This window comes from Stegodyphus dumicola, chromosome 12, assembly GCF_044657685.1.
Source record: "Stegodyphus dumicola isolate Sdum_Otavi_A_Nest chromosome 12, ASM4465768v1".
Classification (NCBI taxonomy): domain Eukaryota; kingdom Metazoa; phylum Arthropoda; class Arachnida; order Araneae; family Eresidae; genus Stegodyphus; species Stegodyphus dumicola.
The window spans coordinates 52,754,768-52,768,299 of record NC_140779.1 but is presented as its reverse complement, the minus strand read 5'-3'; the positions used below and the strand labels follow the sequence as shown (position 1 = coordinate 52,768,299).

The following is a 13,532-nucleotide window of genomic DNA, read 5'->3' as shown; positions in this document are numbered from 1 at the left end:
TTTTCAGTTGCATGAAAATTCAAAGGGGGAAGGATATGATTTGAATGCATAAACTTTCTGTAAAAACAGATATAGTAATTTTACCTTAGTTTTTACTCTTAGTGAGAGCTTTGAAGAGTGCAGTTCGATTTAATAGCTATTTTTCAAAGCCATAGTGGGAATTGTGGAAATTACAGAGAAGCATATTCAGCGTATTTTGCTGAGTTTAATAAAATAATTATTAAGAGGAATGCAATGTATGGGATTCGAACAAGCCAGTCCAGAAATTCCGAGTCGGAAACTGTAGCTTAAAAGATGAAGGCTAGCAGCAAGGATGAAGGAAGCTGTATTTTAGATTTAAAAAAAAAAAAAAAAAAAAAAAAAAAAAAAAAAAAAAAAAAACACCTTTGTTTATCTTAATTTTGAAAAATAAAGAAGCATAGAAAAATAGCACTATTTATGAAATGAACCCAAAAATTTTTAAAAATCTTGTAAGGATCTTAAGTTTTACTAACGTTTATTTTATTTTAAATCTTTACTATCACTTCTTATTTTCTACTTCCGGCCAGAATTAAAAGCTTTAACTTATTTATGCAAATTTGTCTGGCGAACGCCAAGTACTTAAGTTGTGGCTTTTTGCCAAGCGAGGGAGGAAGGAGTTAGTAGAAGCAGGCCGCGTGCCTTAGCAGTTTACTCGGTTACTTCCAGACCAGAGGTTTAATCCTCTTGATAATTTTAAACGTATTGTAGTGTTAACAGTTCTCTGTACTACATACGGCTTCCTGTTAATATACGGCCAATCTTCTCGGAGACCCTTGCTTGTTATTCCAAAGTTAAGTTAGAGTTTAGTTAATATTTTTATATTCTTACGTTCAGACCACAAGTGGTTGGTCTCTGTATTCCGAAGTCCGCAAATTATTGTAAAGAGTGAAAAATAAAGGGTTTCGTATACCCTTCCTGTGTATCTTGTCTACTTCCCACATTTATTGAACATAGCTTTAGTAAGCTCCCTGTTCCGAGTCAGGTTTTTGAATGTTCCCCAAGCAAGTAAGGCAGAACACTGAACCTGATAACCTTCATGAGCGTAATTTTACATAACGCGTGCATGTTTAATTGTTAATTAAACAAAGATAATTAGCATCGGACTGACAACTGAAGATGGCCGTAAAGAAACTCCTCTATTTGTTTCCGGAGAGAACGCTATTTTCTACTAATTGGTGAGTTTTCTTTCTGCTTTTAATATTAAGCAGTGCCGATCCTAGATCGTCGACTGTCCACATGTACTAAATTAAAATTGGCCGCTCATTTTTACAGAAATATGTTTGATAACCATTTCGTCGCCTTTAAATGTAGCCGCCCACGTGTTGTGTGTGCACCATCTTGCCTCCCGTTAGAATCGGCATTGATATTAAGCATTAGTTTGTGAAAATAACAGAGCGAAGTGTTTAGACATTCAAATTGTGGGAATTGTAAATAATTTAATTCCGTATTGTCTATTATTCGTACGAGAAACAGAAATCAGTTTGTGTTAGTTAATTTAGTTATGTATCTACAGCGTAATTCACCCCCTCTCCCTCACACACATTTTATTTCTGTTCAGCTTGTTTCGCTTTATGGAAAGCGCACGAATGAAAGCTCTCTTGAACTAGTCTGTCAAATGAAGAAGAGAAATTAAGTGTTGTACAGTGATGATAACTCGCGTTAGATCATAAATGAGAGGGTGAAAGGTTTTGGAGTATCTGCTTTAAAATAACAGGCTGCAATTAAACCCTGGAACAAAAAATTGTCTGAGAAACTGGGAGGTTAGACTAGTATTTTAGACTAAGCAAGTTAAGGATTTAAGGTTAGACTGGTATTTTAGATTAGCCAAATTAAGTTCAACCATATTAATTTCTTGTACACCAGACTGAAATCTGACGCAGTTGTGGTTTTCAGCACTAAAATAATGATAACGAAGATCGTTCCGATTTTTGCAAATGAAGATGTGGTACCATCTATGTACAACATAATACATCCCGCAGTAAGTTAAAAGATGTATTTATTATATATTGTTGCGGTTTTTTTCTTTCTTCTGACACCAGTTGTTACGTTATATCCTTCCTTCACGTTCGTACGGGGTTCTGTCATCTCTTTATATCCAGCTTTTATCTCATCATATCCGGCTTTTATCACAGCCAGTCCAGCTTTCATTTCAGCCCTCATCTCGGCTAAGAAGTCCATTATAGTCTTCGTTTCCTCCTCCATGGCTTTCCTCTGCAGGCGGGTCACTGGCAATCACTCGCAAATCCCACTTCTGACACTAGTTGTTGCGTTTTTTTTCTTTCTTCTGACACCAGTTGTTACGTTATATCCTTCCTTCACTTTCGTACGGGGTTCGTAGATTTGGAGTGAATAACGACGACACTTGATGAAGTATCGAAACACACTTTATTAGTCAGTATTGTCAGGACAGCTCCAAAACGTGTTTCACAGTCGTCGATGAACTACTATAAATGCACTGGAACAATCAGCGACACAGCCTTCACACTGTCAGGCAACAACGGTGGAGACAGCTTCCTGCAAAGCACCAGAGTACAGCTCCTGATTCTGCTTGGTCGTTCTCGGAACTCCACGTACTCTCGAGACTCTCCACGCTACAACTCGCGATGCACTCGACGACACACGAGCATAGCTCCCGACTCTTCGGTTCAGTAGTTCCCGGAGCTCAACACGCTCTCTTGACGATGTACTAACCGCAATACACTAAGAGACTCCTTCGGTGCACTCGACGACCCACTCGGCTTTCGTTACCCGGCTGTCAACTCGATCGACTCCGCACGGCTCGCTAGACGAGGCACACTCTCTGAGACACACTCACTGACTGAGGACCAGCAGGGTTTATATAGCTTTCGGCTTGTGTTCAAGAACATTCTGGGCTAAACGGTAAGAACTCGTTCCAGAAGGTTCTCCATCCTCCATGGTATATCGCCAATTTTGTCGCCAAGTGGGCGATTTCTCGACAAATGTGGCAACTCTGCCTTCCCTTGCCATTTTATGGCAACCCTAAAACTGCTTTGCGGGGAAGCTATCTTACCACGCCTGTACATTTCGTAACAATATGTTTCGTATTTTAATATCCTTTAATTGAAAGTAACTTAACAAGTTTTTAAGCTAAAGGTAATTTAATTCAGTTTGTTTTTATCTCCTACCCTATTAGTGATGAAATAAAAATTAGTAGTAGCATTCCACGGAAAATGCGAGCAACATCAGTTATTAAAATGCATCAAATTCCGATTGTTGTTCATTATTTGAACTGAATGCATTTATCGGAAATTGCTAATTTCTTTTAGTAATTTAACAGTTTTATCACCGGAGAACGTTACCCAAGGTACACCTTAAGGAGCAGCTGTTTTACACTCGGAGAGTGAACCTTCTCGAAGGACGGATCCGGGGTCTTCCACCCATCTTTCTCTACTACGAACATCTCGAATATAATGTACTAATTTCTGTCTCACCAGATTTTTACCTTTGCCAGGAAGCGATCACCACCAAGAGAGTTTCTGCATTTCAGCATCTGACTGAAATGATCTGGATCGCCTATTACTCTTTATTAACCAATTTAAACTAGACTTGTCATCAGTCTATTTATCTTTTTTTTTTTTTTTTCGTTGGATAATAATGTTTCACTTAAGATTTATACTCACCTTCTTTCGTAGCATAAACTCATGAGCTCTACAAAGGCTACAGGAAATAATCCTCTTGTCTTAACTGTAGACAGGCAAAGTCAGAAGAAGGGTGTAACTAGCCCTTTTATTTTATCACAAAGGAGTAACAATAACCCAACCTGGGTTTACGCAAGCCAGCTGAACTTAAAAAATAATGTTGAACTAAAATCAAATGAAGTTAGGTTTGCCTAACAGTTTACAGGAAAAAGTAACGCGCAGGAAGGATCTGGTTTGTATGACACTATAAATTTAAAAGAACTTGCCGCTTACAGTGCTTGTTAAATATCTAACCTATATTAATGGGAAAAGAGTCATGCGCTATTCAAAGGACTAAATTATTGTTCATATGTAGTTCAAACCCAGGTTCGAATTTCGGAGAACGGGCGGTTATGCATTATGTTTTCGTGATTTCCCCATGTATATCGAACACACGAGCTACTTCCTTTAGAAAGACTTTCATGAAAGTCTCTCTTCTCGTAGGTAAGACAGCCACAGTCACAGTGTGGTTAGCCATAATCAAATTGCCTAATTTATCCTAGGAGTATTTATCAGGGTCTATAAATAATGTAAATAATTATATCTCTTTCAACGCCAGCATTATAAAGATTCAACGAAAACTTATCAAACGTAACTGCAAACAACGAATAACTAACTGATTACGAAGGTTATTTTTGACATACCTTTTTGTTCCCATTATTAGCTGAAGGCGTAATAAGTAATAATAGCGTTTATTTTGCGATTTTTAATAAAAATACATAATTTGACCATAATTTCAATTATTCATATGAAATTAATTTGAATAAATGCTCTCTAATGGGATTATTATATATAGCGACGAGTGACACTTTAAGAAACTTCTTTATGAAATGCGTTTTTCGCAGCACTACTTTGAAAGGGAGGTTTCTACCTGAAACATTTGCACTCAGCCTATCCGTTGCGCTTACGCACCCAGCACATTTTCGATGCTAGGGAAATTTTTTCGCCTGAAACCTTGCTTTGCGTAGGAGAGGAAGAATAGAATATACTTTTAGGAGGTCTTCGTTTAGGTCAACTAGGTCGCTTAGGTATGTTACATGAACAAAACCCTGAACCTGAATGGACTGTAGTATGCACTAATGGCTCTAAAATACAAGACTACACTGGAGCTGGTGTATACAGTGAAATGTTTTCCCAATGCACTTCTGTGGGACACTTTATGTCGAATTTTGATGCAGAGATCCTTGAATCTCATTGCTTCTGGAAAACCTCAAGATAAAGATCGATTGTTTCTCTAAAGCAGTTATTCTAGTCGATTCCAAAGTAGCCATCCAGGCTTGTAGTTGTAAATCATGAAATAGATAGCCAGATTATCTCAGAAATAAGACAGACCTTGAACTTTCTTTATAAAACCCAACAAAACAATCGTTTTTCAATGGATTCCTTCACATGTAGGTATCGACGGTAACGAAAAGGCAGACTTACAGGCCAAGAGAGGAAAGAGAGAAACACCTTTGCTACAGGACAGCAAACCACATCATCCTTAAAACGCACATTTTTGATCACACATTAATGGATACTCTTAAATCTGACCTGGCAGCAAAAGCAACAAGAAAAACCTGGGTTAACATAAAAGAGACATGGGAAAACGTTTCGTCGAAAAACTCCGTAATGAGGCTGTGGCAAACTTCGGATTGCAAACAGGTCTCGACTGCATGGCACATCATCTTAATAAAAATGACATCATTTAAGCTACTATATGCCAAATTTCTAATTCGGACATCATGAATGCAGAGCGTCTTCTTATATTCCCAGAACTAGATAAAAAATCTCAAAAACAGGGTGAGATTAGTACATTATATTGGAATGCCAGAGCTTTCAGGAACTCCTTGTAAAGACTACATCTCTTATGTTCCTTTCCTTGTTGTTTAAATTTTTAACTTTTTACTTTTGTTCCCATGTTCATTTATTCTGATTCTTACTTTATAAATATTTGTTCTTTTTTATTATTTATCATTGTTCATGTGTGATACTTGAGCTATTTTATATGCTTGGACTGCTATTTCCAATAAAGCCATACGTACCAACTACAGTTACCAAATATAGGCATATTATATAAATCACCAACAATTTTTATTTTCATGAAATTTGATTTTTCATTGTTTATAATAGAATTCGCTTTAATGTTTTTAATCACTTAAATGATTTTTTTTTTTTTTTTCCCATTTAGTATTGGTTTAGTCTTGTCATGAAAAGGCATAGATTGGTGTTCCTTCTCGTAATTTTTAGACATCCCTTCTGCTCGGCGCGTGAGGTCATCTAATACACTTTCTTTAGGCCCATCGGAAGATCGTTGCGAGGAAAGAATCGATATCGTTCGGCCGTTATTAGGTATCGAACAGGGGGAGGTTAGGCTTAACTCCCATTTCGATTTCAAAATGGTTTCGGAGAAAGGCCCAGGTGTTGCAGGCAGACGCCATTAGGAGGGGACACTTCCAAACATTCCATTTTCTTCGAGGATAATCGAATTGGATTAGACTCCAGTTCCAATAACGTCGAGTGGGGAATGCTATTCCTTACAGGTTTCCTTTTCTTTCTGCTCCCACTTTAGGTTCTTCAGTTACTCCTGACTTTTTTTTTCCTGTCTTTCTCCTTTTTTAAATGAATCAAGAGGCTGAGCTGTATTGGAAAGAGCGGAAATCAAAGAATTTTCTTTTGGGAACATTCGAATTCCGTTTCAAACTCAATCACAGATGTTGTTCATAAAGTGTAAAATACAAAGTTTTTTCCCTTTTTTTAAAGCTTAAATTTGCTTCAAATGTTTACAAGAAAAATAGGGCAAATATGGTAAAATATGACAGTATATGCTGGCGTAATATCTGCCATTTTTACTACTATTATTGCTTAAAAATCGAGAAAGACAAATTACGCAATGTAACACAGTGGAATGTAAGGAAGTAGGTAGATTAATATTATTGTATGGTATTGAGGAAGTAAAATTACGCGATATACTAGAGCGGTAAGTATAGAAGTAGATATATTTATAGTATTGTATGGTAAAGCTTTTCACGGCGACAAATTTAGATGATTTAAAAAAAATCAATAAAGAACGCCTCTACTTCAAGGCGACTATTTTCACAAAAGATCAAAATTATCTTGCTCTAGGGAGGTTTCATTTCATTTCATAGATGTTATTTACGTGGAAACGAAGCATACCAGTATAATGTAGTCATTTACAATTGTTGCCTTCAGTATTATTGCTTCTATATACGTTCACTTGTAGTATGTGTAAAAACGAAGCATCTTACTGTAAACTCTCGTTTTCAGGCATCTCCAGTTTGTGAACTAGCCCATCTTTCCTTGAAATAAATGTTCATTCTTTTTAATTGTATTCCAGTTTACGAACTTCGGTCTATAATTCTTATAGCGCACATAAATGTGTAAAATGAAATATCTACTGCAGGCCACTTAATTTAAATTATTCCTATTACCCATTTATTAATAAAATTTAAGAGGCTTTATAGATAAATAAAGAAGAAGCCCATTTTCCTGAATTCAAGGAAGTTCTGAAGCGCATTCTAAATAAGAACTTTCTAACTTTTAAGTCAGAAATACTACGTTAGGAAATGCTCGTGGAGATAAGCAAGTAAATACCATAATTTAAAATTAGTTAAATCTCTAACCTTGGATTGCCATTTATCGCACAAAAATATGAGCTGAGCTGCATTTCGAAGTCGAGTGTGGAATCTGACGTCATGATTAGTTATAAAAAGTTACTACGCTATCTAAACGTTTAGAACTATTCCTACATTTTTCCGAAATGGTATTAACCAAAGATAATAAGGAGTCGTAATAACTAATATCTACATGCCTTAATTATTATGATAATAAGCTGCATGTTTTAAGAAATTTTGTGATACCCGGCAAATCAAATTTATTTATTTACTTAGTCCGAAAGGGCAGTTAGTCTCGCAACACGATTTTGCGTTGTTTCACTTTTCATTCGAGTTTGTTGCCATTCGGAAAAATGTAAGATATTTATCTTTCGAATTTAATCTGTCTTATTAACAAATAAGCTGTTTAAGAGCAATAGATGCAGTCCTGAAGAATATTATTATTTTTTTTTTTTTTTACTTCCGAATTAGATTTATTTAAATAAAAATGTAATTAATTCATGTTACATCTAATCAAAACATTCAATGTTTTTAGAAATTATTCAATTTTAAAGAATTACCTTATATATTTTTTTCATTTTTCAAATACGCAGAAGGTATAGAATGGTACCATGCAAATCTCAATATGCATTCATCTGGTATCTTTTAAAATGTAAAATGTTATAATCTTTTATTGATAAACTGTACTACTCTATCTATTAAACTTTAGCCCACCAGCGGCCAAGCGGTAAAGTAGCTGAACACTGGTAGTTCGGTCCGAGGTTCGAATACCGCGAACGGGCTGGCTGCATGGGCGTTTTCGTGGTTTTCCCCATGTGTAACGTGTATACGAGCCAGTTTCCCTTAGAAAGTTCTCCACGAAGGCATCCCTCCCTTTAGGCAGATAGGCCTCGAGGCTTTGCCATAATCACACATACATACTATTAAACTTTAAAACAGCCCTTTAGGGTGACCGTTAAAATCGGAATAAGTTCAGATGTTAGTTTCAGTTTTTTTATTTATTAGCTGTAAGTCTCGAAATGGGCTTTTGCGTCGAATCACTATAAATCCTTCGTTTCAATTTTCATTCGAGGCTGTTGTCATTCGGCAAAATATACGGCTTTCATATAGAATATGTTGGTCGTGAATTAACAAACTGAACTATTCGAAAACAACAGATGCAATTCTTTATTCATTTCTTACTTTTGAACTCGATTGATTTAAAAAATAAACACACATTTAATTCATGATCTATCCTAACTAAAAATATTAACTCAAATTTTTCACTGAATGACGTTATATACTTTTTAGCCAAAAGGAACGTTATCTCAGAAGGGCTATTAATTTCGTTTTGGGATTTTGCGTCGATTCATTATAAACAGTGAATCACTTTCGAAATTGTTGCCACCAAATATTATCGCCCGGGATTATATTTAAAGAAATTAAATAATGAACAATCTGCTTAACAATGATTTAATGCCCGAGATTCGTAGTAGAGTCATAGATGCTAACCGATGTTTTTTCGGTCTCAAACAATACTTGAAGTCTAACTTCACTAGCAGAAAGATTTTAATTTACAAAAGCTTAATCAGACTCATTCTTACATACTCTGCTGAAACCTGGGCAATGACAGAAAAAGCTAAAAGTATCATTTCTGTCTTTGAAAGAAAAATTTTGAGAAGTGTTTTTGGTGGCATACAATGTAACAATATCTGGAGAAAAAAAATTAACTCTGAACTCTATAAATCCTTTAAAAAAATAGATACAGTAAAATATATAAGGATTCAGAAAATTAAATGGGCAGGACACCTGTGCAGAAAGGATGAAAATCGAGTAACTAAAAAGGTCTTCTCGGCCAGACCATTCGGCACCCGAAAAAGAGGGAGACCTAAACTTAGGTGGCTCGACTATTTGGAAACAGACTTAAGAATTTTAAAAATAACCAATTGGATGTCCATGGCCAGGGATAGAAGAGCTTGGAATTCGATTTCTGAGGAAGGCAAGGCCATCCTGGGCTGTCTGGCCATTGAAGAAGAATAGAATCTGCTTAAATATATGTATGTTTCTCGCATTGTAATAAAACAACGGTACCTAGAGCCATCCAATTTTGAATAACGTACGTCTCCATCCGAATATTGGCATCTGAAAGTCCGAATTTGGGATTTCTTTTATTATGTATTTCATATTTTGTAAAGCATTTATGGGTTTTTGATTAAGAAATTCAATGATTTCAAAGCGAGCAACGGCAACATTGTACGGGAGGGGGACATTTTTATCTGCAGCGCTCGAGACTGTGTATCGGAAATTCTAAAGATATACTCTTTTAAATATTTTACGATATTGCTGTTGGATTGAATTTTACGGTTTAAGTGCGGAGAACAGGATATTTAATAAATAAAGGTAACACTCAAAACGTTCAAAACAAAGGCCTCTTTGGGCATAATATAAAAGCTGAAAGGTTTCAGTTTTTTTTTTAATTATTTGTTATTTATTTAATATTTTGTAAAATTTTAATGAAGTTTTGATTAACAAGCTCTACAATTTGAAAGCGAACACTGTACGAAATAAAACATTTTTATCTCCAGTTCTAGAGACTATATACATCCTAAAGACATGCTCTTTTTAAATATTTTGTGATTTTGCTGTTGAATCGAATTTTATGTTGTGTAAGCCCCAAGAATGTGATACTTAATAAATAATATAAACACGCAAATCTTTAATTGTAAAAAGAAAACAAAAAGTTTTGTAAAGCCATCTTAGTTAGAAAAGTGAACATTGATATGACAAACGGAAAAAAGACTGAAAAAAATACAAAAAATGTTATGCCAGCACTTAAGACTGCATCGTGAATTCTAAACATATCCTGCTTGATAGCAAAAATTGAAAGCAGAAGAGAAACACCCCGAGTGAAACAAAATGCAAGACTGGAAAGTCTTGCAGATTTCTTTACTCCTGATGAAGAGTGACCTGTTTCCCCTCGAAATCTATTCAGATCTTGACTTAAATCTACGCCAAGCTTAAAGTTGTTGTATTATTAATTATATACTGTTGTTATAATTTTAGCAACTTTGCTATTGTATGTGACTTAAGTGCAAAGAAAATGATACTTAATAATAAAGCTGAGACGGCAAAAATAAATGAGTTAGCAGGAGTGAGTGCAACAGCTGACAGCTCAGTGAGAGTGTAAAAAATCTTAACAAAGCATTTTGGGCTCCCTTAAAAATCTGAAACATTTCAGGTTTTTTTGTTTTAGTCAATTCCCAGTTTTATCCGCGCAGAATTTTACAAATGTTGTTTAGTAATTTTTTCCCGCTTTTAAATGATAATGTGTTAATTATGTATTATGGTTTTGTGGAAAATATTACAATTGATTTGAACGTAAACACTAGCAGCTTTATCTTTTATTATACGTGCATAATTGGCAATTGTAATAAAATCATTACGTCTGATGGTATGAATTTTAATTTATAATTTTAGCAGAAATGCTAAATTGCGGTAAATTTTCTTTAAAAAGACATTTCGGTAATAACAACTGCTTGACCAATTAAATGCGAAGCATTGAATTACATAATGAAATTTGAATATTTCTCGTGCTATTCAATTAATTTTAATTAAACTCTTCACATAACAAGTACAATCAAACTTAGTTATAACAAGCATTCGGGGAGCAATAAAATTCATTCATTGTTATCGTAACTCTTATAACTTTATTGGTCTAAATACATTTGGGAAAAGAGTCAATTAAAATTATTATAATTTTGTAAACATAATCGATGCGATACCATTCAAATCGATTTCGATTTTCTTTTCCCCCTGACTCTCGAAGCATAAAGTTTACTTCATAGACTGTATTTAAATCTGAAACATTTAAGGGAAACCAGGCACTGAATTAATTATTTTGACTTCGAATTTTCAGTTTTTCGAAGGTAAGAAGCCAATTTCTTTTTTCATATTGGATACTAAGCAAGCTAAGATGTCGAATCATAATAACAGTGCAAAAAATAAAATATTTATCAAAATGGAAATGGAAGATAATATATAAATATTACTCGTATTATGTCATTCCTAAGCTAAGACATTTATCATAATAAAAATGGCATAAAGGAATAACGTTAAAAATTAAAGCATCTAAACATAAAAGAACAGTATTAAAAATTTCTTTTAAGTCGACACTAATTGTTGATACGATATCAATATTTCTTTGTATCTGAATTTGTCTTTCTATATTACGTTACTCCTTAAGCATAGATCATTAGATCATTTTAAAATTTTATTTTGATGGAAATATATATGTATTTTTATCAAAATAAAAATTTAGAACATTTTGTCACCAAAGTTATATATATATATATAATTTAAAAAAAAGGAGGCAATAAATATTTGATTAAAAAAAAAGTACACATAAACAAATTTAACTTTTCTTCGGTAAATCACCAGATAAAATTTTGATTTTAAATGTGACTGAATTTCTTGAAATTTCCGTCCCGCAAATTATATAAATTAAAGATATATTGCTAATAATTCAGATAATTCTACCCAAAAATCTACCTTAAATCGATGATAAAAAATTTACAGTGCTAAAACTCCGTATTATTTTTTCCCCCACGGCTATTTAAAATGAATCAAAATGGAATATTTAAAACTTTGTTTTTCTAAATTCTTTATTTTTTTAATGATCCGAGCAACAAACGTATATTTTTGTGAAAATCTACAGGAAATTCTACATTTTAACAACTATCTAAAATATTTCATATTATTTTTTGTTTTTACATGACAACAAAGATTACGCTTTTGAGCAGAAAAAACAAAAAATATTTTATTTTCCATTCAGATTTATATTAAAGATATGCGAAAGTGTACATATTGAAACCAAATATTGCATAAACAATGCACCAGAAAAAAAAAAAAAAGTTTGAGCGTACGCGAATGACTTAATATAAAATATTACATCAGCCTTTTGGCTCTAAGAGTATTAAAAATTTAAAAAAAAAAATTGTCAAATTTTATATAGTTGCATATTTACTTAAATTACAGAAGCTTCATGATAAGCAAAAACATCTCGTCCAGAATTTAAAGATGTTTACACATTTGTCCTTTGCAAAATACTATTTTGAATAATAATAATAATTTAAACTGTTTAAAAACTGTTAATACATTTGCATGTTTACTTAAATTACAGAAGCTTCCTGACAAGCAAAAACATTTCGTTCGAAATTTAAAGATTATCCTTTGCCAAGTACTATTTTGAACAGTGTTAATAATAAATCAAACTGTTTAAAAATTTTTTGAATTAAGTTTTGAAAGAAATGTGTATTTTAAGTCGGTAATTTTTAACCCTTTTCTTCTAATTTATTTATCCAAAATTTCTCAGCAACTTTTCGAAACATTAACAAATTACCTTTCTGTTTCGATTATATCGTGTGCAATGTTAAAAATTAGAAACACATGCTTTTACTTACATGGTGGTTATTCCCGAATTTCTAAATATCCAAATTTGCACGAATTAATTGCGACATATATTCACATATCCATTGGAAATCCAAAATAATTACTTGCGTTACACAGATTGGCGAAAATAAAACTTTTAATTTCTGAGCTTTGAGAAAGATACTCTGGAGAAACCCGGGTGGGCAGATCCTTATCCCGATTGCCAGAAGCAATCACGTGGCATTTTACAATCCCTTTCATGAGAGTTGCGTAAAAAAAGGGCAGAAGAGAAAGACATGCCATAAACAAGCAGGTCTCTGTTTACTGCTTCCTCAGTGTCAGTTTTATGGTCGCTATGACGTTGATGACGTCGTTCGACACAGAATTACGGCACCTTATCTTTTTTTGGCCTCCATAGCCAGTGGACAAGCATTCAAATTTGTCAACAGGTTTCCGTTTTTGTCCCCCTGTCTTTTCTATTCGTATTTTTTGCGGAAGTTGAATTTTTATCTTCATATTCCTAATGATAATATGGTGGAACTTCTCGTGGGGACCACATCTGAATATGAGCAATATTTCTAAGGGCGTGTATTAATGCTGAGCATTAATTTTTAAGACTGCCACAAAAGATCAAAATCATTTAACCGTGGCCGAAAGTTTTAATTTTGCCATAATCCAAAAAGGAAATTTTAAATTGTGACGCCTTTTGGCTCACATTCATTAGGTCTGAAAGTCTATCCGCAGACCCATGAATCGTCAGTTACTCTTCAAAAATAAATAAATAAATGCTATA

The 13,532-nt window shown here is 33.9% G+C and overlaps 1 long non-coding RNA gene across 1 annotated transcript in view; it reads right to left on the bottom strand.

The window, feature by feature from the left end:
- LOC118202629 (uncharacterized) overlaps positions 1-12,935 on the bottom strand; it is a 188,404-nt gene extending 175,469 nt beyond the window's left edge. Inside the window, exon 1 of the long non-coding RNA XR_015044444.1 lies at positions 12,772-12,935. This is a non-coding gene — a long non-coding RNA (uncharacterized LOC118202629). The remainder of the gene's footprint in view (positions 1-12,771) is intronic.
- Positions 12,936-13,532: the final 597 nt, after the last annotated feature.